Genomic DNA, 25,104 nt, shown 5'->3' with positions numbered 1-25,104 from the left:
TCATGCTGCCCCCACTCTCTTTCTGTTGTTCATTGATGATCTTCTTTCCAAAACGAACTGTCCTATACATTCTTACGCTGATGACTCCACTCTGCATTACTCAACTTCTTTTAATAGAAGACCCACCCTACAGGAGCTTAACGATTCAAGGTTGGAGGCAACAGAACGCTTAGCCTCAGACCTTACTATTATTTCCGACTGGGGCAAGAGGAACCTGGTGTACTTCAACGACTCAAAAACACAGATTCTCCACCTATCCACTCGACACAATCTTCCAAACGGCTATCCCCTATTCTTTGACAACACTCAGCTATCACCTTCCTCAACACTAAACATCCTCGGTCTATCCTTAACTCAAAATCTCAACTGGAAACTTCATTTCATCTCTACTAAAGCAGCTTCCTCGAGGCTGGGCGTTCTGTACTGTCTCCATAATTCTTCTCCCCCGCACAGTTGCTATCCATTGACAGGGGCCTTGTCCGCCCTCGTATGGAGTATGCATCTCATGTGTGTGTGCGGGGGGGGGGGTCCACTCACACAGCTCTCCTTGACAGAGTGGAGTCAAAGGCTCTCCGTCTCATCAGCTCTCCTCCTCATACTGATAGTCTTCTACCTCTCAAATTCCGCCGCAAAGTTGCCTCTCTTTCTATTTTCTATCGATATTTTCATGCTGATTGCTCTTCTGAACCTGCTAACTTCATGCCTTCCTCCCTCCCGCGGCCCCGCTGCACACGACTTTCTACTCATGCTCATCCCTATACTGTCCAAACCCCTTATGCAAGAGTCAACCAGCATCTTCACTCTATCATTCCTCACGCTGGTAAACTCTGGAACAATCTTCCTTCATCTGCATTTCCTCCTGCCTACGACTTGAACTCTTTCAAGAGCAGGGTATCAGGACACCTCTCCTCCCGAAATTGACCTCTCTTTTTGGACACTCCTTTGACCTCTATTCAGGAGCAGTAAGTAGCGGCTTTTTATATTTTTCTTTACGACCTTGATCTGTCTCCTTAGCTACACACACACACACACACACACACACACACACACACACACACACACACACACACACACACACACACACACACACACACACACACACACACACACACACACACACACACACACACACACACACACACATTTACACACACACACACACACACACACACACACACACACACACACACACACACATACTAACGGACAGTGTTATTTGAGAGTTAGGATTACGGATCGAACGGAAAAAAGAAGAAAAGGAAAGAAAGAAAAAAAATTGGAAAATAAATAAAACTCGATGAAATTAAGAAAAATAATAAACAACTGTGAGGAAAGAGAAAATCAATGAAGATGAAGAACAGTACGACGATAGAGAGACAGACAGACACAGACAAACTGATCCACCGATAGATAGACAGGCACACAGACAGATATATCGAGCAAAAGAAAAGCAGACACAAAATGATTCAGGGGTTGAGAAACTTGCCATACGAGGAAAGACTCAAACAGTTAAACTTGCATTCTCTAGAAAGGCGAAGGGTGCGTGGAGACATGATCGAGGTTTATAAATGGATGAAGGGCTTTAATAAGGGAGACATTCATAAGGTTTTGTTGGTAAGAGAACCAGGTAGGACACGAAGTAACGGGTTTAAACTGGATAAATTCAGATTCAACAGGGACATAGGCAAAAATTGGTTTACTAACAGGGTGGTGGATGAGTGGAATAGGCTTAGCAGTCATGTGGTGAGTGCCAATACAACTGTCACATTCAAAAATAGACTAGATAAATTCATGGACAGCGATATTAGGTGGGGTTAGATACACGGGAGCTTAGGGTCAAAGGAGCTGCCTCGTACAGGCCTACCGGCCTCTTGCAGACTCCTGCGTTCTTATGTTCTTATGTTCTTATGTTCCTCCTCCCCAAGTTCCTCCTCCTCACGTTCTCTCCCAAAGCCTCCCTCCACTCTTCCCCTCACGTTCTCTCCCCAAAGTTTCCCTCCACTCTTCCCTCACGTTCTCTCCCCAAAGTTCCCCTCCCTCTTCCTCACGTTCTCTCCCCAAAGTTTCCCTCCCTCTTCCCTCGTTCTCTCCCCAAAGTCTCCCTCCCTCTTCCCCTCACGTTCTCTCCCCAAAGTTTCCCCTCCCCTCTTCCCTCACGTTCTCTCCCCAAAGTTCCCCTCCACTCTTCCCTTACGTTCTCTCCCCAAAGATTCCCCTCCCCTCTTCCCTCACGTTCTCTCCCCAAAGTTTCCTCCACTCTTCCCTCACGTTCTCTCCCCAAAGCCCACCCTCCTCACTGTCTCTCCCAAAGTCCCTCCACTCTCCCTCACGTTCTCTCCCCAAGCCCCCTCCCCTCTCCCTGCCCACAAACCCACGCACAACCAACCCACCACCTCACAGATGTTGCCCATCCCTTTCTACCCCAATCCCTACCCTCTACCTCCACCTCCTCCTCTCCTCTCACCCCCCACACCCCTGCCTCCTACACCAAACAACCTTTCCCCTTCCTCCCTTCCTCTCCTCCAACCTCACACTCCAACCACACCGCGAACCCCCCCTCCTCTCTGCAGGTGCCGCCCACAGAACCCTGGAGGCGGATCAGCTGTGTCCCACCTGTCCTTACTTCCTGCCCACGTCCGTCGAGGTCACCACACCTGTGGGCATCCCGGCCAACCTCACCAACGGCGTCAGGCAGCTCGGGGACAAGAAGGTGAGAGGGAGGAGAGGAAGGGAGGTCAGACTTAACCTCGTCCTTAATGGTCTTGGGTGAGGAAGGAGATGAGGAGGGAAAGAGGAGATGAATGTGAGAAATGAGGAGAGAAAAGGAGGTCTGAGTTCACCTATTCCTTCCTGTTCGTTGGTGAAAGAGAGGAAAAGGAGATGAGGAGAAAGGTGGTGAGGGGATGAGGAGAAAGGTGGTGAGGAGATGAGGAGGTCAAGGGGAGATAAAAGTTAAAAGTGAGGAGACAAAGGAGCTCTAAGTTCATCTATACGTATACCTGTCCTTTGGTGAAAGAGGAGAGAGCGGAGGGGAGGAACAATAATAAGCAAGAGGTTAGGAGACAAAGGAGCTCTAAGTTCATCTATACGTATTCTGTCCTTGGGTGAAAGAGGAGAGAGCGGAGGTGAGGAGCACAAGCAAGAGGAGAGAAGACAAAGGAGCTCTGGGTTCATCTATTCCTTCCTCTCCCTGGTTTTCCTCTGTGAGGGTTGGAAAGAGAAGGTAAGGGGCAGGTAAAGAGGCGAGGTGGAAATAGAAGAGACACAGTGAGCAGAGACGAGGGGGAAGAAAGTGATAAGAGGTAAGGGAAAAGGAGCTCAGAATTCGTCCATTCCTTCCTTGTTAATGGTTTTCATGGGCGAGGGTTACGAGATGAGGGAAAGGTGAGGAGATAAGGTGAGAAGAGAAGAGGTAAGAAGGTGGAAAGAGTAGAGGAAATGAGTGATTAAAGGAGTTCAGAGTTAACCTAGTCCTTCTGTTCCTAGTTATACTGTGTGAGAGTGGGAAAAAGGAGACGAAGGACAGCTGAGGAGAGAAGGTGAGAAGAGAAGAGGTAAGAAGGTGGAAAGAGTAGAGGAAATGGGTGATTAAAGGAGTTCAGAGTTAACCTAGTCCTTCTGTTCCTAGTTATACTGTGTGAGAGTGGGAAAAAGGATATGAAGGACAGGTGAGGAGAGAAGGTGAGAAGAGAAGAGGTAAGAAGGTGAAAAGAGTAGAGGAAATGGGTGATTAAAGGATTTCAGAGTTAACCTAGTCCTCCTGTTCCAGGTTATACTGTGTGAGAGCTGGAAAAAGGATATGAAGGACAGGTGAGGAGAGAAGGTGAGAAGATAGGAAAGAAAGTGAGAAGACAGGGGAGAAAGGGAGGTCTGAGGTCACCTATTCCTGCCTCTTCCTGCTCTTCTTGGGTGAAGATTAGAAGGAAGAGATGAGGGGAAGAAGGTGTGGTAAAGGTGAGGAGATGAAAAGGAGACAAGAAGGTGTGGTAGAGGTGAGGAGATGAAAAGGTGACAAGAAGGTGTGGTAGAGGTGAGGATATGAAAAGGTGACAAGAAGGTGTGGTAGAGGTGAGGAGATGAAAAGGAGACAAGAAGGTGTGGTAGAGGTGAGGAGATGAAAAGGTGACAAGAAGGTGTGGTAGAGGTGAGGATATGAAAAGGTGACAAGAAGGTGTGGAAGAGGTGAGGAGATGAAAAGGAGACAAGAAGGTGTGGTAGAGGTGAGGAGATGAAAAGGAGACAAGAAGGTGTGGTGCAGGTGAGGAGATGAAAAGGTGACAAGAAGGTGTGGTAGAGGTGAGGAGATGAAAAGGTGACAAGAAGGTGTGGTAGAGGTGAGGAGATGAAAAGGTGACAAGAAGGTGTGGTAGAGGTGAGGAGATGAAAAGATGACAAGAAGGTGTGGTGCAGGTGAGGAGATGAAAAGGAGACAAGAAGGTGTGGTAGAGGTGAGGAGATGAAAAGGTGACAAGAAGGTGAGGAGAAGGAGGAGATGAGGGGAAGAAGGTGTGGTAGAGGTGAGGAGATGAAAAGGAGACAAGATTGTGAGGAGAAGGAGGAGATGAAAAGGAGACAAGAGGGTGTGGAAATGGAGGAAATAAGGGGAAGAAGGTGTGGTGGAGGTGAGGAGATGAAAAGGTGAAAAGAAGGTGTGGAGAAGGAGGAGATGAGGGGAAGAAGGTGTGGTAGAGGAGAGGAGGTGAAAAGGAGACAAGAATGTGTGGTAGAGGTGAGGAGATGAAAAGGTGACAAGAAGGTGTGGTAGAGGTGAGGAGATGAAAAGATGACAAGAAGGTGTGGTAGAGGTGAGGAGATGAAAAGGAGACAAGAAGGTGTGGTAGATGTGAGGAGATGAAAAGAAAACAAGAAGGTGTGGTAGAGGTGAGGAGATGAAAAGAAGACAAGAAGGTGTGGTAGAGGTGAGGAGATGAAAAGGAGACAAGAAGGTGTGGAGAAGGAGGAGATGAGGGGAAGAAGGTGTGGTAGAGGTGAGGAGATGAAAAGGAGACAAGAAGGTGTGGTAGAGGTGAGGAGATAAAAAGGAGACAAGAAGGTGTGGTAGAGGTGAGGAGATGAAAAGGAGACAAGAAGGTGTGGTAGAGGTGAGGAGATGAAAAGGTGACAAGAAGGTGTGGAGAAGGAGGAGATGAGGGGAAGGGGGTATGGTAGAGGTGAGGAGATGAAAAGGAGACAAGAAGGTGTGGAGACGGAGGAGATGAGGGGATGAAGGTGTGGTAGAGGTGAGGAGATGAAAAGGTGACAAGAAGGTGTGGTAGAGGTGAGGAGATGAAAAGGTGACAAGAAGGTGTGGTAGAGGTGAGGAGATGAAAAGGAGACAAGAAGGTGTGGTAGAGGTGAGGAGATGAAAAGGTGACAAGAAGGTGTGGTAGAGGTGAGGAGATGAAAAGGAGACAAGAAGGTGTGGAGAAGGAGGAGATGAGGGGAAGGGGGTATGGTAGAGGTGAGGAGATGAGAAGGAGACAAGAAGGTGTTGTAGAGGTGAGGAGATGAAAAGGTGACAAGAAGGTGTGGTAGAGGTAAGGAGATGAGAAGGAGACAAGAAGGTGTGGTAGAGGTGAGGAGATGAAAAGGTGACAAGAAGGTGTGCAGATGAAAAGGAGACAAGAAGGTGTGGTAGAGGTGAGGAGATGAAAAGGTGACAAGAAGGTGTGGTAGAGGTGAGGAGATGAAAAGGTGACAAGAAGGTGTGGTAGAGGTGAGGAGATGAAAAGGAGACAAGAAGGTGTGGTAGAGGTGAGGAGATGAAAAGGAGACAAGAAGGTGTGGAGAAGGAGGAAATGAGGGGAAGAAGGTGTGGTAGAAGTGGGTAGATGAAAAGGAGACAAGAAGGTGTGGTAGAGGAGAAAAGATGAAAAGGTGACAAGAAAGTGTGGTAGAGGTGAGGAGATTAAAATGTGACAAGAAGGTGTGGAGAAGGAGGAAATGAGGGGAAGAAGGTGTGGTAGAAGTGAGGAAATGAGAAAGGTGACAAGAAGGTGTGGTAGAGGTGACTAGATGAAAAGGTGACAAGAAGGTGTGGTAGAGGTGAGGAGATGAAAAGGTGACAAGAAGGTGTGGTAGAGGTGAGGAGATGGAAAGGTGACAAGAAGGTGTGGTAGAGGTGAGGAGATGAAAAGGTGACAAGAAGGTGTGGTAGAGGTTAGGAGATGAAAAGGAGACAAGAAGGTGTGGTAGAGGTTAGGAGATGAAAAGGTTACAAGAAGGTGTGGTAGAGGTGACTAGATGAAAAGGTGACAAGAAGGTGTGGTAGAGGTTAGGAGATGAAAAGGAGACAAGAAGGTGTGGTAGAGGTGAGGAGATGTAAAGGTGACAAGAAGGTGTGGTAGAGGTGAGGAGATGAAAAGGTGACAAGAAGGTGTGGTAGAGGTGACTAGATGAAAAGGTGACAAGAAGGTGTGGTAGAGGTGAGGAGATGGAAAGGTGACAAGAAGGTGTGGTAGAGGTGAGGAGATGAAAAGGTGACAAGAAGGTGTGGTAGAGGTGAGGAGATGGAAAGGTGACAAGAAGGTGTGGTAGAGGTGAGGAGATGTAAAGGTGACAAGAAGGTGTGGTGGAGGTGAGGAGATGAAAATGTGACAAGAAGGTGTGGTAGAGGTGAGGAGATGGAAAGGTGACAAGAAGGTGTGGTAGAGGTGAGGAGATGAAAATGTGACAAGAAGGTGTGGTAGAGGTGAGGAGGTGAAAAGGTGACAAGAAGGTGAGGAGAAGGAGGAGATGGGGGGAAGAAGGTGTGGTAGAAGTGGGTAGATGAAAAGGAGACAAGAAGGTGTGGTAGAGGAGAGAAGATGAAAAGGTGACAAGAAAGTGTGGTAGAGGTGAGGAGATTAAAATGTGACAAGAAGGTGTGGAGAAGGAGGAAATGAGGGGAAGAAGGTGTGGTAGAAGTGGGTAGATGAAAAGGAGACAAGAAGGTGTGGTAGAGGTGAGGAGATGAAAAGGAGACAAGAAGGTGAGGAGAAGGAGGATATGAGGGAAAGAAGGTGTGGTAGAGGTGAGGAAATGAAAAAGGAGACAAGAAGGTGTGGTAGAGGTGAGGAGATGAAAAGGAGACAAGAAGGTGTGGTAGAGGTGAGGAGATGAAAAGGAGACAAGAAGGTGTGGTAGAGGTGAGGAGATGAAAAGAAGACAAGAAGGTGTGGAGAAGGAGGAGGTGAGGGGAAGGTGTGGTAGAGGTGAGGAGATGAAAAGGAGACAAGAAGGTGTGGTAGAGGTGAGGAGATGAAAAGGAGACAAGAAGGTGAGGAGAAGGAGGAGATGAGGGGAAGAAGGTGTGATAGAGGTGAGGAGATTAAAAGGAAACAAGAAGGTGAGGAGAAGGAGGAGATGAGGGGAAGAAGGTGTGGTAGAGGTGAGGAGATGAAAAGGAGACAAGAAGGTGTGGAGAAGGAGGAGATGAGGGGAAGAAGGTGTGGTAGAGGTGAGGAGATGAAAAGGAGACAAGAAGGTGTGGTAGAGGTGAGGAGATGGAAAGGTGACAAGAAGGTGTGGTAGAGGTTAGGAGATGAAAAGGTTACAAGAAGGTGTGGTAGAGGTGAGGATATGAAAAGGAGACAAGAAGGTGTGGAGAAGGAGGAGATGAGGGGAAGAAGGTGTGGTAGAGGTGAGGAGATGAAAAGGAGACAAGAAGGTGTGGAAGATGTTAGGAGATGAAAAGGTGACAAGAAGGTGTGGTAGAGGTGAGGAGATGAAAAGGAGACAAGAAGGTGTGGAGAAGGAGGAGATGAGGGGAAGAAGGTGTGGTAGAGGTGAGGAGATGAAAAGGAGACAAGAAGGTGTGGTAGAGGTGAGGAGATGAAAAGGATACAAGAAGGTGTGGTAGAGGTGAGGAGATGAAAAGGAGACAAGAAGGTGTGGAAGATGTTAGGATATGAAAAGGAGACAAGAAGGTGTGGTAGAGGTGAGGAGATGAAAAGGAGACAAGAAGGTGTGGAAGATGTTAGGATATGAAAAGGTGACAAGAAGGTGTGGTAGAGGTGAGGAGATGAGAAGGAGACAAGAAGGTGAGGAGAAGGAGGAGATGAAAAGGTGACAAGAAGGTGTGGTAGAGGTGAGGAGATGAAAAGGAGACAAGAAGGTGTGGTAGAGGTGAGGAGATGAAAAGGTGACAAGAAGGTGTGGTAGAGGTGAGGAGATGAAAAGGTGACAAGAAGGTGTGGAGTGAGGAGATGAAAGGAGACATTAAGGTGTGGTAGAGGTGTGGAGTTGAAATGGTGACAAGCAGGTGTGGTAGAGGTGAGGAGATGAAAAGGTGACAAGAAGGTGTGGTAGAGGTGAGGAGATGAAAAGGTGACAAGAAGGTGTGGTAGAGGTGAGGGAGATGAAAAGGTGACAAGAAGGTGTGGTAGAGGAGGAGATGAAAGAGACAAGAAGGTGTGGTGGGGGAGGAGATGAAAAGGTGACAAGAAGGTGTGGTAGAGGGAGGAGATGAAAGGTGACAAGAAGGTGTGGTAGAGGTGAGGAAATGAAAATGTGACAAGAAGGTGTGGAGAAGGAGGAAATGAGGGGAAGAAGGTGTGGTAGAAGTGGGTAGATGAAAAGGAGACAAGAAGGTGTGGTAGAGGTGAGGAGATGAAAAGGAGACAAGAAGGTGAGGAGAAGGAGGATATGAGGGAAAGAAGGTGTGGTAGAGGTGAGGAAATGAAAAAGGAGAAAAGAAGGTGTGGTAGAGGTGAGGAGATGAAAAGGAGACAAGAAGGTGTGGTAGAGGTGAGGAGATGAAAAGTAGACAAGAAGGTGTGGTAGAGGTGAGGAGATGAAAAGGAGACAAGAAGGTGTGGAGAAGGAGGAGATGAGGGGAAGAAGGTGTGGTAGAGGTGAGGAGATGAAAAGGTGACAAGAAGGTGTGGTAGAGGTGAGGAGATGAAAAGGAGACAAGAAGGTGGGGAGAAGGAGGAGATGAGGGGAAGAAGGTGTGGTAGAGGTGCGGGAGATTAAAGAAACAAGAAGGTGTGGAGAAGGTGGATATGAGGTGAAGAAGGTGTGGTAGAGGTGAGGAGATGAAAAGGAGACAAGAAGGTATGGAGGAGGAGGAGATGAGGGGAAGAAGGTGTGGTAGAGGTGAGGAGATGAAAAGGAGACAAGAAGGTGTGGTAGAGGTGAGGAGATGAAAAGGTGACAAGAAGGTGTGGTAGAGGTGAGATGAAAAGGACAAGAAGGTGTGGTAGAGGTGAGGAGATGAAAAGGTGACAAGAAGGTGTGGTAGAGGTGAGGAGATGAAAAGGTGACAAGAAGGTGTGGTAGAGGTGAGGAGATGAAAAGGTGACAAGAAGGTGTGGTAGAGGTGAGGAGATGATAAGGTGACAAGTAGGTGTGGAGGATGAGGAGATGAAAAGGTGACAAGAAGGTGTGGTAGAGGTGAGGAGATGAAAAGGTGACAAGAAGGTGTGGTAGAGGTGAGGAGATGAAAAGGTGACAAGAAGGTGTGGTAGAGGTGAGGAGGTGAAAAGGTGACAAGAAGGTGTGGTAGAGGTGAGGAGGTGAAAAGGTGACAAGAAGGTGTGGTAGAGGTGAGGAGGTGAAAAGGTGACAAGAAGGTGTGGAGAAGGAGGAGATGAGGGAAAGAAGGTGTAATAGAGGTAGAGGTGCTCATGGTGTAGTGGTTATCACATCTGTCTCACACACAGAAGGTCCCAGGTTCGAGCCCTGGTGAGCACATCTTATTTACTTCAAAATAATTATTATTATGGGGATTCATTAGGTAACAGTGATCGTAAGGTAATTAGATTTAATATTGAATGTGAGGATAGAGTAAGCAGTAACAACACATTAATACCTGACTTCAGGAAGGCAGACTATGAGGGCTTAAGAAAGCAGCTGCAGAAGCTTAGGGGAGTGAGATCAGAAGTAGGTCACGACCCAGGGCAGGAGGGGCGGTAATCTCTGGTGAGGTCACTCGTTAGGTCAGTAACTTGGAGGTGAGTATAATAGTCTGGTCAGAGAGATTAAATTAGGACAGAAACAATTTATTCCTCACAGGGAAGTCAGGTCAACAGGTAACTAAACTACCCGCGATGGATGACAGACAGGCTAAAAACTGAAATAGGAAGGAAAAGAGGACTATATGTTAGAATTAAAAGGGGGGAAACTCACCTAAGGGATAGTTACAACGATTTAGCTGGAGCAGTAAAGAGAAACCTACGCGTGGTAAAACGTAATTATGAGATTAGAATTGCCAGGGAAGCAAAGACCAATCCAAAGGGCTTCTTTCAGCTATATAAGACCAAGGTTAGGGATAAGATAGGGCCGCTTAAGCCAGGAGAATCGCTGATTGACAGTGATGAGGAAATGAGCGAGGCGTTAAATAGATATTTCTGAACTGAATTTACCAAGGAAAGATTAGATGATATACTTCAGGGAGAACAGATCTACAGGGGAGAAGAGGTAGAAGAATTAACCGACACATCAACATAAGTAGGGAGCTCGTGATTAGACAGATAGATAGACTTAAAGTCACTAAGGCGCCAGGGCCAGATGAACTTTTCCCCAGGGTAATAAAGGAATGTGAAACTGAAATAAGTGGGCAGTTAACAGAAGTATTTAGGAAGTCACTAGACACAGGGGTGGTGCCTGTTTCATGGAGGCAGGCACACGTTATTCCAATATTTAAGAAGGGAGACAAATCTTCTATGGAGAACTATAGGCCGATTAGTTTGACGTCAGTTATAGGTAAAATGATTGAGTCAATAATAGCTGATAGTATTAGGGACCATATAGACAGACATAGTTTAATTCACGACTCACAGCATGGGTTTACTAAAGGAAAGTCGTGCCTCACTAATCTTATATCCTTCTACAATAGAGTATACGAGGCAGCTGACAATGATGAGAGCTATGATGTGGTTTATCCTGATTTTAGTAAGGCCTTCGATAAGGTACCTCACCAGAGACTGTTAAATAAAGTCAGGGCCCATGGGATAAGAGGGAAGGTATTTGATTGGATTAAGGCGTGGATTAGCGACAGGAAACAGAGGGTTACCATTAACGGTAAAAAATCCGTATAGGTAATGTTACCAGTGGGGTTCCTCAAGGTTCAGTTTTAGGCCCGCTTCTATTCATTATCTACATCAGTGACATAGACAATGGGATAACTAGTGACATAGGTAAATTTGCAGATGACACCAAAATAGGACGCACTATTAGGGCAGGGGAGGATGCTAGAGCACTGCAGGAGGATCTCAACAAACTGTCAGCTTGGTCAGAGAAATGGCAGATGAATTTTAACATCACCAAGTGTAGCGTACTTAGTGTAGGAACACGCAACCCATTACACGGGTATAGTTTAGACTCCACAGCGATTGGCAAGTCTGAGTGTGAAAGGGATTTGGGAGTGTTAGTGAACTCTGACCTAAAACTAAGGAAGCAATGTATTAGTGCGAGGACTAGGGCTAACAGGGTATTAGGCTTTATTAACAGGATGGTAACCAACAGGAGTGCAGAGGTCATCCTCAGACTCTATTTAGCGTTAGTTAGGCAACACTTAGATTATGCTGTCCAGTTTTGGTGCCCACACTACAGAATGGACATCAACTTGCTAGAATCAGTTCAGAGGAGGATGACCAAGATGATTCAGGGGCTGAGGAACCTCCCATATCAAAATAGGCTGAAATATCTAAACTTACATTCACTAGAGAGACGAAGAGTGCGGGGAGATCTGATAGAAGTATTCAAATGGGTCAAGGGTTACAACAAAGGCGATATAAGTAAAGTACTGAGATTTAGCCAGCAGGATATTACTCGCAGTAATGGATTTAAATAAGAAAAGTATAGATTTAGGAGAGATATAGGCAAGCATTGGTTTAGTAATAGGTTGGTGGGGGAATGGAATAGCTCAGCAATCACATCGTTAGTGCCGGGACGATAGCTTGTTGTAAGAGTAGACTGGATAGCTACATGGACGAGGACGACAGGTGGCAGTGAGGTGTGGGTGCAGTAAGGTGACGGGGTGCTGGATGAGTGCCTGGGTACCGCCGATATAACGAGGATCAAGCCGCTACCTGTAACCCCTGTAACGACACCTCACCCACCGTGAGTAGTGGGGGGGATTCTGGAGCTGCCCTGTGTAGGCAACCCGGCCTCTTGCAGTTTCCCTATGTTCTTATGTTCTTATGTTCTTATGTGAGGAGATGAAAATGGTGACAAGAAGGTGTGGTAGAGGTGAGGAGATGAAAAGGTGACAAGAAGGTGTGGTAGAGGTGAGGAGATGAAAAGGTGACAAGAAGGTGTGGTAGAGGTGAGGAGATGAAAAGGTGACAAGAAGGTGTGGTAGAGGGGAGGGAGATGAAAAGGTGACAAGAAGGTGTGGTGGGGGTGAGGAGATGAAAGGTGACAAGAAGGTGTGGAGGAGGAGGAGATGAGGGGAAGAAGGTGTGGTAGAGGTGAGGAGGTGAAAAGGAGACAAGAAGGTGTGGTAGAGGTGAGGAGATGAAAAGGAGACAAGAAGGTGAGGAGAAGGAGATGAGGGGAAGAAGGTGTGGTGGAGGTGAGGAGATGAAAAGGTGACAGGAAGGTGTGGTGGAGGTGAGGAGATGAAAAGGAGACAAGAAGATGAAGATAGAAACAAGGAAAGGACTCTGAGTAGTAGTCTGCCATCATAAAAACATAAGAACATAAGAACGTAGGAGTCTGCAAGAGGCCGGTAGGCCTGTACGAGGCAGCTCCTTTGAATCTAAGCTCCCGTGTATCTAACCCCACCTAATATCGCTGTCCATGAATTTAGTTAATCTATTTGAGTAAGTGACAATTGTATAGGCAATCAACAAATGGATGCTAAGCCTATTCCACTCATCCACCGCCCTGGTAGTAAACCAATTTTGCCTATGTCCCTGTTTAATCTGAATTTATCCAGTTTAAACCCATTACTTCGTGTCCTACCGGTTCTCTTACCAACAAAACCTTATGAATGTCTCCTTATTATTGCCCTTCATCCATTTATAAACCTCGATCATGTCTCCACGCACCCTTCGCCTTTCTAGAGAATGCAAGTTTAACTGTTTGAGTCTTTCCTCGTATGGCAAGTTTCTCAACCCCTGAATCATCTTAGTCATCCTCCTCTGCACCGATTCTAACATTTTGATATCCATTCTATAGTAAGGTGACCAGAACTGAACCGCATAGTCAAGATGAGGTCTAACTCCAACATGTGTGTGCCACCTGCCTTGATATCTCTCCCCCATAACCTTGATATCTTGATGAAGGCGCTCGCCATGCTCATCGCTCACGTCTCCAAGAGTAGCAGGAAATCATCGAGATGGCTCTAGAGGAAATGAACCTTTATGCTCATGCTGCAGCCTAAAAGATGAGAGCTATCAAGCAATGTCTCCACCAACCCTTGTAGCTTGCTGCCTTTTTGCTCCCTAAAAATCCCTTCACAACAGCCACCAATAAGTCCCAAGCTCTTTTTCCTACGTCAGTCATCGAGCTCGAGAAGTTTTGGCACTTCATTAACTTTCTCATTTGTGTCCCATCAAAAACACCAGCCTTTATTTTATCATAACTTAGGCCAGGAAATGTTGTATACATATGAATTTGAAACAGTCACCCTCCACATTAAGACCTTCGACAAAGTGCTTCATTAGTCCTAGTTTAATATGAAGGGCTGGGAAGATGATTTTCTCTCTCTCAACAAGGGGTTGGTGCATGATATTCTTCTTCCCAACAGTCAAACTTTCTTTTTTTAACTGGCCAGAGTTTCTGTTCCCAAAGTTTGTCTTTCGCTCGGCTGTCCCTTAAACACAGGAAACACGGATATTTTGTATGCCCTCCTTGTTGGCCGAGTAAAAAGTTGACCATTTTCAGATCCACACATATGACCCATTTGTGTTAATCAAACTTGAGTAAGTCTAATACAGTTTTAATGTGTTCAGGATTCTCTTTTAAATGCACAGAGTGACCAGTAGGAGTAATACATATTTTAAAATCTTTTTTGAACTATCTATAATGAGTCTCCATTCATGAGGATCATACTGTAGACTCGTGTAGAGCAACCATCGCTTTTAACAGATACAATATATTTATATAATTGCGTGTGTCTAGATAGATAAATAGCTGTCTAAATACATACATAAAATAAATATCAACATATATGATTGCCAAACGAGGGAAGACTCAAACAGTTAAACTTGCATTCTCTAGAAAGGCGAAGGGTGCGTGGAGACATGATCGAGGTTTATAAATGGATGAAGGGCTTTAATAAGGGAGACATTCATAAGGTTTTGTTGTTAAGAGAACCGGGTAGGACACGAAGTAACGGGTTTAAACTGGATAAATTCAGATTCAACAGGAACATAGGCAAAAATTGGTTTACTAACAGGGTGGTGGATGAGTGGAATAGGCTTAGCAGTCATGTGGTGAGTGCCAATACAATTGTCACATTCAAAAATAGACTAGATAAATTCATGGACAGCGATATTAGGTGGGGTTAGATACACGGGAGCTTAGGCTCAAAGGAGCTGCCTCGTACAGGCCTACCGGCCTCTTGTAGACTCCTGCGTTCTTATGTTCTTATGTTCTTATGTGATATCTCTTATAGCTATGGCTGGGGCCAATATGGACCAGCCCATAGATAAAAAAAACGACGTGATAGAAAAAAACTATTGTCTTTTTTTAACTAAGTGACACCAAATTACCCAAGAACAGGTCTCAAACTTAGGTCACTAGAAAAAAGTTAAAATTTGTAGGCCAGTGAATTATTAGACACGCATCGCGCCCGCGCGTCCAAACACACACACACACACACACACACACACACACACACACACACACACACACACACACACGCGCACGCGCACACGCACCAATCACCAATTCATCATACCTTTGAATGCATCCTCACCCTACTCCTTCCCTTCCACGTCGTATTTCTTCCCATTTCTTCTTCTCTTTTCTCTGTTTCTCACTCACCTTACTCCCCATCCTCTCTCTACTCCTTCCCTTCCACCCCGTGTTTCTTCCCATTTCTTCTTCTCTTTTCTCTGTTTCTCATTCACCTTACTCCCCATCCTCTCTCTCACATTATCCACCTCCCGTTCATCTCCAGTATTCCTTTCCTTCCTCGTTTCCTCCAAAGTTCCCTCCTGTTTCTACTTCTCGTTCTTCCTTCTCCTGTTCGTTCCCTTTTCTATCTTCCCGCTCCTTCTCCTCCTCCCTCTTCTCTTCTTCGCTTCTCATACAACTTACTCTTTTTCCCTCCCTCTCACATTTTCTACCTCCCGTTCATCTCCATTATTCCTTCCCATTCTCGTTTCTTAATCTCCTTCTCTCCCTCCTAAATTCCCTCCGTTTTCTACTGCTTGTTCTTCCTCCTTCCTTTCTTCAATCCCCTTTCTACCTTCCTCTCCTTCCTTTTCTCCCTCCCAGTTCCTCCTTCCTCTCCTCTTTTCCCATTCTTCCTGCCTTCATCCCAGACACTCTTTCAGCCTAATGATAACTCAGCCCTCCCTTCCCTGTTCCAACTTTGCAGCCCAGTAATTAGTCTTAGGCTCCGTCCATTGCCCTCTTATGATTCTATGTCCGCCGGGCCGTTGTTAGGTATGTGTAGTTAAGGCATATCAAGACCTGACACACGAAACAGTACTCAGATTTGGTCTTACTACTTTTCTACTACTACTACTACTGCTACTACTACTACTATTACTACTACTACTACTACTATATTGTTTAAGAGAGAGAGAGAGAGAGAGAGGAATGCAAAACAAGCAAAAGGGAAGCAAGAAGAGACAAACGGATTCTGCCCCGGAAACAAGTCCATTTCTCAGGATGATCTGTCACGCTCCTTCGGCCCTTCGTCCTGCCATCCCGGATCCGACAAACTCCGTGATCGGCGCCTTCACGGTATTTTCGATTAACTTAATATTCCCGTCTGGTGGTTTTAAGAGGCAAGTCTTGCTCCAACCCTCCTCGCCTCGGCGGGCTGGGGAGCGTCAGGGGGCCCAAGGTCTTCCTGGCGAGCGTCGCAGGGCCCAGGAGTCCCGGTAGAGCGCCTCAGCTCCCCAGGGCGTTCATGGCAGTGCTGGAGACCCCGAGGGTCCAGGGGCGGGGGGCGGGGCCAGCAAGACCTTCTCAATAACCAGACGACCCAGGTAATGAAACGCTCATTACAGGTTGTAGAAGGAAAGAACTGAAGGCAATCGTGCCATCTCTACAGAAACAACAGAAAAAATCAGAGAAGACAAAAATCTATCATAAAGGCGTGTCACCTGTGGTGTTGTGTGCTGGCATGAGTTAGCCTTTTCTGGGGTGAAGGAGACTTGCCCGTACCAGCACACAGCACCAAGAAAAGGCGATGCAGGAGAACACCGAGAAAAAGGATAGAACAGAAACAATACCAGACAAGTAATCATATAGAAAGAGAATAAAAGAAGGAAGATATAGAAAAGGCCACCAAAAATGATAATACAGAACCACAACATCGATAAAGGAAACTATCGTGTTATCTCATCAACTACAAAAATGAACAAAAAATCACAGGAACGAAAGGCAAAAATATCTAGCATTAAGGCGTGTGGTGTTGTGTGTTGGTACAGTGGGTCTTTTCTGGGGTGACGGAGACTTGCCGTACCAGCACACAGCACCAAGAAAAGGCGATGCAGGAGAACAGCGAGAAAAGAGGATAGAAAAGAAACAACACCAGAAATATGAATGGTATAGAAGAGAAATAAAAGAAGAAGGCGTTTGGTGTTGTATGCTGGGACGAGTGGGTCTTTTCTGGGGTGAAGGAGACTCAGGAGTACCAGCACACAGCACCAATAAAAGGCGATACGAGAGAGAACCGAGAAAAAGGATAGAACAGAAACAATACCAGAAAAGTAATAATAAAAAAGAGAATAAAAGAAGAAGGAAGATATAGAAAAAGACCAGCAAAAAATGATAATACAGAACCACAACATCGATAAAAGGAAACTACTGTGTCATCTCATCAACTACAAAAATGAACAAAAAAATCACAGGCAAAAAGGCAAACAACTCTAGCATTAAGGCGTGTGGTGTTGTGTGTTGGTACGAGTGGGTCTTTTCTGGGGTGAAGGAGACTCAGGAGTACCAGCTAACAGCACCAATAAGAGGCGATTGAAGAGAGCACCAATGAAATAGTACAGAAAACAAACAACACTAAATTAAATGATATTTTTAGAAAAATAATAAAAGAAGGAAAATATTGATAAAGAACACAAAAAAAATGATAATATGGAATCACATCGATAAAAAGAAATATATAGACAAATCATCCACCTTTCGGCCCTGACTAACATCCAAAATCATGGGTGAGTCTTTTCTGGGGTGAAAGAAACCATCAGACCAAGGAACATAAAAAAAGGATGATATTAAAAGAGCACCAAGAAAATTAGATAAAAAGAAAATAATGAAAAGAATAAGAAAACACCAAGCAAAAGAAAAATTTGATTAAAGTAAATTATGTTCAATAAATAAATAAATAACAACAATATAATTATATAAAATAAAATAAAAAAATATTATAAGAAAAGGACATCATTCACCTTTATGCCTTAACACCAACATCATCATGGGGGGGGAGGCTCATCCATACCATCACAGAACATCCAGAAAAGGATTTAAACTAAAAAAACCCACTGGCAAAGGATGACTTGCTCGGCTCATGCTGCCTCCCGGAGTTCATTTGTGATGGTCCTTAGGACAGCCTTGGGCCACTCGCGATGACTCCCTTTATTCGAACAGGAAATCAATATACACATAAGGCTGGAGGTTTTAAAACAATATAATATATCGAGAGGCTCTCACCAATGTGCTTGAAGCAAAACATAATCAGCAGTGTGTTGTTCTTGTCACGACCTATGGGCCTGAGACACAGAGGATAGACTTTCACGGCTTTTGGAATGGAAACTGCGAAGTGCCCAGAGAGGTATGGAGAGCTGCCTAGGACTTCTGCAGGGAATGTTACAGGTTGATAGTGATGATGTGTGTGTGTGTGTGTGTGAGAGAGAGAGAGAGAGATGCTGTCCTTTATTGATTATATCAGTGGTCAACACACTTTTGCTGACTCAGGATTTGTGGTTGCTTTTTAGGTTATTTTGAGGTGCTGATGTTAAATATGGCATCCATTTTTTGCTAACACATCAGGTTATCATTCTATAGCACATCCCTATTTTATGATGTACTGTATGAATAATTTACTTGATCAAGATAGTTTACTAAGGCTCTTCGTTTCATCAGCTCTCCTCCTCTTATTGATAGTCTTCTACCTCTTAAATTCCGCCGCCAATTTGCCTCTTTCTATCTTCTATCGAAATTTTCACGCTGACTGCTCTTCTAAACTTGCTAAAGGCGCTGTTACACTAGCACATTTTCCGTCGATGTCTACGATTTCCGTCGTTGTTTGCATGTTCCGTCTTCCTAATCCGACGTCTTGAGTCAGACGAACATAACCATGGAGGATGGGTTCGAGACTCGCCTGGTTGAGGACTCCATGGTGCGTGGCCAGCTGGGTGAGTTCTGTGGTCGTTCATCCAACGGCCGCAGATAACGTTACTGCTCGCCAGGTGCCAGATTGGACGACATCACCGGGCGTGCGATGATGTCACGAAAATGCCGACCGAAACACCCTCTGCCATTCATGCGGGGACGAATGACGTAAAGACAACCGTTCTGAGGAACTGCTAGAGAAATACCGCCGCATGATCAAGCAGTATAAACGTAGAACGGATGCCAATAACATCATAATCTCAGGAATCCTCCCGAGGGTCGGTGCCGAATCTAACTTTTACAATAAGGCCTACAGCACAAACAACAGACTTCAGTCCCTTTGCTCACAAGAAAACGTCCAGTTCGCTAACGTGGAACAATTTTACTACGATTCAGACTTGTTCCTTCCTGATGGCATTCACTTATACCCTGTTGGAGCAGCGCGTTTCGGGAGGCTGCTCTGTGACCAAGTGGCTCTTCGAAAGCCAAAAAACGCGGAGGCGAGAACACCAGCAGCTCCACCGTAAGGAGCACTCAACCCGCAAAACTCCGACTCGAATCACATTAAAGCTTGCTATGTAAACGCTCGTAGCCTACGTAACAAATTTGAAGACTTAGAAGTCCTCGCAGCTACAAATCATTATCACATCATCAGGTCACAGAATCTTGGATGAACACTTCAAATAGAGATTTCATTGCGGAATATAGATTACCGGGTTATACTATCTTTAGTCATGAAAAAGAGAACAGACAGGGTGGAGGCGTTATCTTTTATATCCACAACTCTCTCCATCCAGTATCCGTGAAAACAGATATTATAACCAATGTAGACACGGTCTTCATTGAAATTAAAAATAAATAAAAAAGTAACTCCTAGTAAAGAAAAGGTGCCTGATTATCAGAGAGCGATTTTCGAAAGACTCCGATCAATTCTAAATAATTCTGACTGGACTGAAATCACGGCGGAAACAGATATTGATAAATCTTGGGGGGCCTTCACCACAATATTGAACAATGCCATAAGCATATGCGTACCCTATCGTAACAGACGTTCAGCTTCTAGAAGAAACCCAAATGGTGGAATAACGAAATTCAAAATAGCCTGTCTCTTAAAAATGCGTATACAGTAGATACATATCAACTCAGAGCGAGGCTGACAAACTAGAGTTGGACAGAATTCGCCATGAAACCAAGAAATTAATAAAACGAAGCAAGAAAAATCTTGAAGAATATATAGCGGAAACAAGTAAATCTAATCCTAAAGAATTTTTAGCTATGTAAATAATAAAAGTCACTCACTTGTGGTATCGGACCGCTTGCTAATGAAAAGGGTAACCACACGAAAATGAAAATGAAATGGCTACAATCCTAAATAACATTTTCGCATCCGCATTTACCGACGAAGATTGTTTATCACCTCAACCGCCGGAGGTTAGAAGAACCGAAAAAGATGTTAAGTGGCGTGCTCATCATAGAAAGTGACATTTTACGCACAAGTGATAAGATTAAAGTAAGCAAAGCTCCTGGTCCAGACAAAATTACCTAGGGTCTTAAAGAAATCAAACATCAAATTTGTCAACCGCTCTCCATCATATTCAATGAATCTTTAACAGCTGGAAAAAGTTCCGTCGGATTGGAAACTTGCAAATGTCACCAATTTTCAAAAAGGGGACAAGTCTCATCAGGAAACTATCGACCAATTAGCCTGACATCGATTGTTTGTAAGTTAATGGAGACTATCATTCGCGACAATATGGTTAAATTTTTCGAAGAAAATAATAAAATAAAAAATTCGCAACATGGCTTCCGAAGTGAACGTTCGTGTTTAACTAACTTACTTGATTTGTTTCACTATATTTTTGAGGTGTTCGATGAAAGCAGATCAGTAGATATCATATATCTGGATTTTCAAAAGGCATTTGATAAGGTCCCCCACCAACGATTGTTCAGCAAACTACTGGTGCACGGTATCTCGTGTAACATTCACAATTGGCTTGTTGACTGGCTCTCTGAGCGGAAACAGAAGTAGTTATAAACGGTGTTACATCTAACCGGCTCGATGTCAAAAGCGGCGTACCTCAAGGATGAGTGCTTGGCCCCATGCTCTTCTTAATTTATGTTAATGATATCGATGATGGGCTCACTTGCAAAGTATCAAAATTTGCTGATGACACAAAAATTGCAAGTAAAGTAACTGCGACACTCGACGAAGAATCTTTACAATCAGATCTAGATCGACTTGCACGTTGGGCCAATCAATGGCAAATGAAATTTAACGTTGACAAATGTAAAGTGTTGCACATCGGAAAAAATAACAATCGCGTTCGGTACGTAATTAATGGCCAACAACTTTCTGCAGTAAGTAAAGAAAAGGATCTTGGAATCACTATATCAAGCGATTTAAAGCCCGGTCAGCATTGTTCAGAGGTAGTTAAAACTGCAAACAAATTGGTTGGTTTCATCGGACGAGTCTTTAATAATAAATCGGAAAAAGTAATATTAAAACTGTATAATTCGTTGGTTCGACTCCGTCTAGAGTACTGTGTACAGTTTTGGTCTCCCTACTACAGAAAAGACATAGAAAAGTTGGAACGGGTCCAACGAAGAGTAACAAAGATGATTCATATGTTGATACATTTGTCATATGAACAAAGGCTTAAAGAAGTAAATTTATTCAGCCTATCAAAATGAAGAATGCGAGGCGATCTAATAAAAGTGTTTAAAATGTTTAAAGGATTCAGTGATATTAATGCGGAAGATTACAATTGATCGATCAAATAGAACAAGAAGAAATCACAATTTGAAGATAAGTGGTAAAAGATTCTCGTCGCACGAAGCTAAACACTTCTTCTTTAATCGAGTTGTTAATGTTTGGAACTCTCTACCTTGTGATGTCGTTGATAGTACAACAGTTACGGCCTTCAAGAATAGATTAGACAAGTGTTTTGAATACAACCAGCAACTAAGATATTACTCATTGTCGTAATAACGTTAAGTTCTTTCGAATACTGGTGTCCTTGTCCGCTTTTATCGCCCGCTTAGTGGTAGCAGTAATGGTAGTTCTTTCCTCTTTCCTACATAATTTCCATGCAGTTTTTCCATGCTGTATGGTTATTTTTCCTTTCCTGCCAGCTTTGGCTGGAGGGATGGGATGGTGGGAGGGCCTTCGCCTTTGCTGCCCTTCATCTTCCAGCTTTGATTAGAAAGTTAGTGTAGCTTGTCACAAACAACCTCGTAAGGACCAGCAGGTCTGCTGTTGTTTGTTCTTCCTTTGTGTTCTTTGTGTTTCTTTGTGTCTTCAAATGGAAAGTTGTCAACAACTTTTTAATGAAATCAGAATCCATAGTGGATGATGAGAAATATTCAAATTAAACCACTGTTTTTCATGAGAAGCAATTCAACTGTTTAATATAGGTAAAATATTCAATAAAGCAATTACACATGTAGTTACATTCTGTAATATAGTGTCATAAAGCCTACAGTGTCTAGTGTGACGATAACTTGTTTACATGTGATACACTCCGTGTGTTTCTCTCGCTTTGAAGACCTTGCAATAAATAATGGCTCACCCTCAGTGGACAAGACTCTCAGAAGAATTGCTTATTGAGAGCATAAGAAACCATAGTGTCTCTGGAACCACAGAGATGATTTATATATGAATAAGGGCTCCAAAAGTTTGTTGTACTGGTCCTTGTCGAGCCTGATCCAGTTCCTCATTGCCTTGTGGTCCTCAAATCTCAGCTCCCTCAAGAGTCGATAGTAAACACTTTCTTGTTCGCGACGTGCCTACCACTCTCCCATCACTCTCGTCTTCTGGCTTGTTTGGCTCGCCTCAGCTTCATTAAACACCTAATCACGCTGATAGCGGCGATAGCTTGTCTGTGTGTCGGGGCCATGGTGTTTTGTTTACATGTGACGGAAGCAGTGCAAACGAAGTGCAGACGGAAGTTGATGAAAAATATTGACGGAAAATGAGCTAGTGTAACAGCGCCTTAAAAAGAAGTTGTCAGTTTTGAGGAAGTTGATGAAAAATATTGACGGAAAATGTGCTAGTGTACCAGCGCCTTAACTGCATGCCTCCCCCCTCCCGGGGCCTCGCCAAACACGATTTTCTACTCAAGCTCATCCCTTTACTGTCCAAATCCCTTACGCAGGAGTTAACCAGCATCTTCACTCTTTCATCCCTCACGCTGGTAAACTCTGGAACAATCTTCCTTCATCTGTATTTCTTCCTGCTTATGATTTGAACTCTTTCAAGAGGAGCGTATCAGGACACCTCTCCTCCCGAAATTGACCCATCTTTCGGCCACTCCTCTAACTTTTTTTAGGAGCAGTGAATAGCGGGCTTTTTTTTCATTATTGTTTCCTATTTTTATGCCCTTGAACTGACTCCCTTGCTGAAATATATACATATATATATATATATATATATATATATATATATATATATATATATATATATATATATATATATATATATATATATATATATATATATATATATATATATATATATATATATATATATATATATATATATCATGTTGGAAAACTTGCTGTAGAGACACTGATGCGGACAAGTTATCTTGTTGCGCCAGAAATGTACAAAACACCGCCGCGGTGGAGGCCGCCGCGACGTGCGGGTGGATCACCCAAAGAAGGGGACGCCGAGCCGCGGCACCGTCACGGGGCACCAGGGACGTGGTCGAGCTGAGGAAGGAGTTATGTCCGCAGCGAAAGCCACTTACCACCACAGCCAAGGCCAAGGGCAAAGGTCAGGACACAGACGACTCGGATCACGGCGCCGCCAAGGAAAGCTGAGCACGTCAAGGCAGGCCCGGAACGACCGCGGATCACAATTAACGGAATGTGATTCAAACGAGATGAAGAAAAAAAGTTCAATGTTGAAGGATTCGTGAATGAGTACAGAACCACACCCGTGCTCAGCAACCTCAAGTCCTACACCGTCAGCTGATATGTTTGTGTTACATCACAATGTTGGAGGATTCGTGAACGTGAACAGCACTACACTCGTGCTCGGCAACACTCAAGTCCTACACAGTCAGCTGATATGTTTGTGTTACATAACAATGTTGTAGGATTCGTGAACGTGGACAGCACCACACTCGTGCTCGGCAACACTCAAGTCCTCCACAGTCAATTGATATGTCATTGTAGAGTTGTTTGTGTTACATCACAATGTTGGAGGATTCGTGAACGTGGACAGCACCACACCGTGCTCAGCAACACTCAAGTCCTACACAGTCAGCTGATATGTCATTGTAAGAGTTGTTTGTGTTACATCACAATGTTGGAGGATTCGTGAACGTGGACAGCACCACACCCGTGCTCGGCAACACTCAAGTCCTACACAGTCAGCTGATATGTCATTGTAAGAGTTGTTTGTGTTATATCACAATGTTGGAGGATTCGTGAACGTGGACAGCACCACACCCGTGCTCGGCAACGCTCAAGTCCTACACAGTCAACTGATATGTCATTGTAAGAGTTGTTTGTGTTATATCACAATGACTGAGCCTGATTTTTTTGTTGTGGCCTTGCATGGCCCTACCGGACTCGTGGATTACTTGTGTTATGTTCCCAATAATTTTATCTTTACATTCTTTACTATCAGTTGCGTTTTCTTTACATTACAAATAAGTATTACTTCCTTTACATAAAACAGGATATTGCGAACAATATGTTTTATTTACCGTAACTTTGTTCGAAACCATTCAAGATCGACTCTGTGTGCTAACTGTGTAATAAATGTTTGGAAAATTAGGGACAACCTGTTCTTCCCAAATTTAAGTAAATATGATGAAAATTGATGAGTGATTATTAACAGACCTGTAAGTGTGAGAAATGCTGCACACGAAACAACATAAACAACTTCACCAGGAAGAAGAAGCGACAATCTATCTTGCAAAAAACTGATTTAGGCAACAAACAAACAAGACAGTCACAGAGCACAAGAACAAAACAGAGAGGAAATAACACATAAGCCAAGTCACAGAAAAAAAAAAAAATGTCATACCTAACAAAAAACGAAAATAAATAAACAAACAAAACAGAAAACTCAGAGGTAGAAATCCACCGATAACTCAACCTGGATCTAACGAGACTATCACGAGGTCCGTTATGGGGGAGAGGAAGAGGGCGTAGGAGGGTGTTGTGAGTGGATTTTTTTTTTTTACAGCTAAGGAGACAGCTCAAGGGCGCAATGAAAAAAAAAAGAAAAATGGCCACTACTCACTGCTCCTGAACAGAGGTTAAAGGGTGTCCAAATCAGAGGTTTATTTCGGGAGGAGAGGTGTCCTGATACTCACCTCTTGAAAGAGTTCAGGTCGTAGGCAGAAGGAAATTTAGACGAAGGAAAATTGTTATAGAGATAACCAGTGTAAAGGATGGAAGAATGGAGATGCTGGTTAACTTTTACATAAAGGGTTTGGACAGTATAGGGATGAGCATGAGTAGAAAGTCGTGTGCAGCTGGGCCGGGGGAGACATGCAGATAGCAAGTTCAGAAGAGCAGTCAGCATGAAAATATCGATAGAAGATAGAAAGAGAGACAACATGACGGAGGAATTTGAGAGGTAAAAGACTATCAGTATGAGGAGAAGAGCTGACGAGACGAAGAGCCTTAGACTCC

The 25,104-nt window shown here is 44.2% G+C and overlaps 1 non-coding gene across 1 annotated transcript; it reads left to right on the top strand.

The window, feature by feature from the left end:
* The first annotated feature begins 9,602 nt into the window (after positions 1-9,602).
* Positions 9,603-9,675, top strand: Trnav-cac (transfer RNA valine (anticodon CAC)). The gene has a single exon. It is a non-coding gene; the product is annotated as a tRNA-Val (tRNA).
* The last annotated feature ends 15,429 nt before the right edge of the window (positions 9,676-25,104 follow it).

This window comes from Eriocheir sinensis, unplaced genomic scaffold (genome assembly GCF_024679095.1).
Source record: "Eriocheir sinensis breed Jianghai 21 unplaced genomic scaffold, ASM2467909v1 Scaffold710, whole genome shotgun sequence".
Taxonomy (NCBI): domain Eukaryota; kingdom Metazoa; phylum Arthropoda; class Malacostraca; order Decapoda; family Varunidae; genus Eriocheir; species Eriocheir sinensis.
Note: the sequence above shows the minus strand (reverse complement) of the source record. Positions and strands in the feature narration are given on the sequence as shown.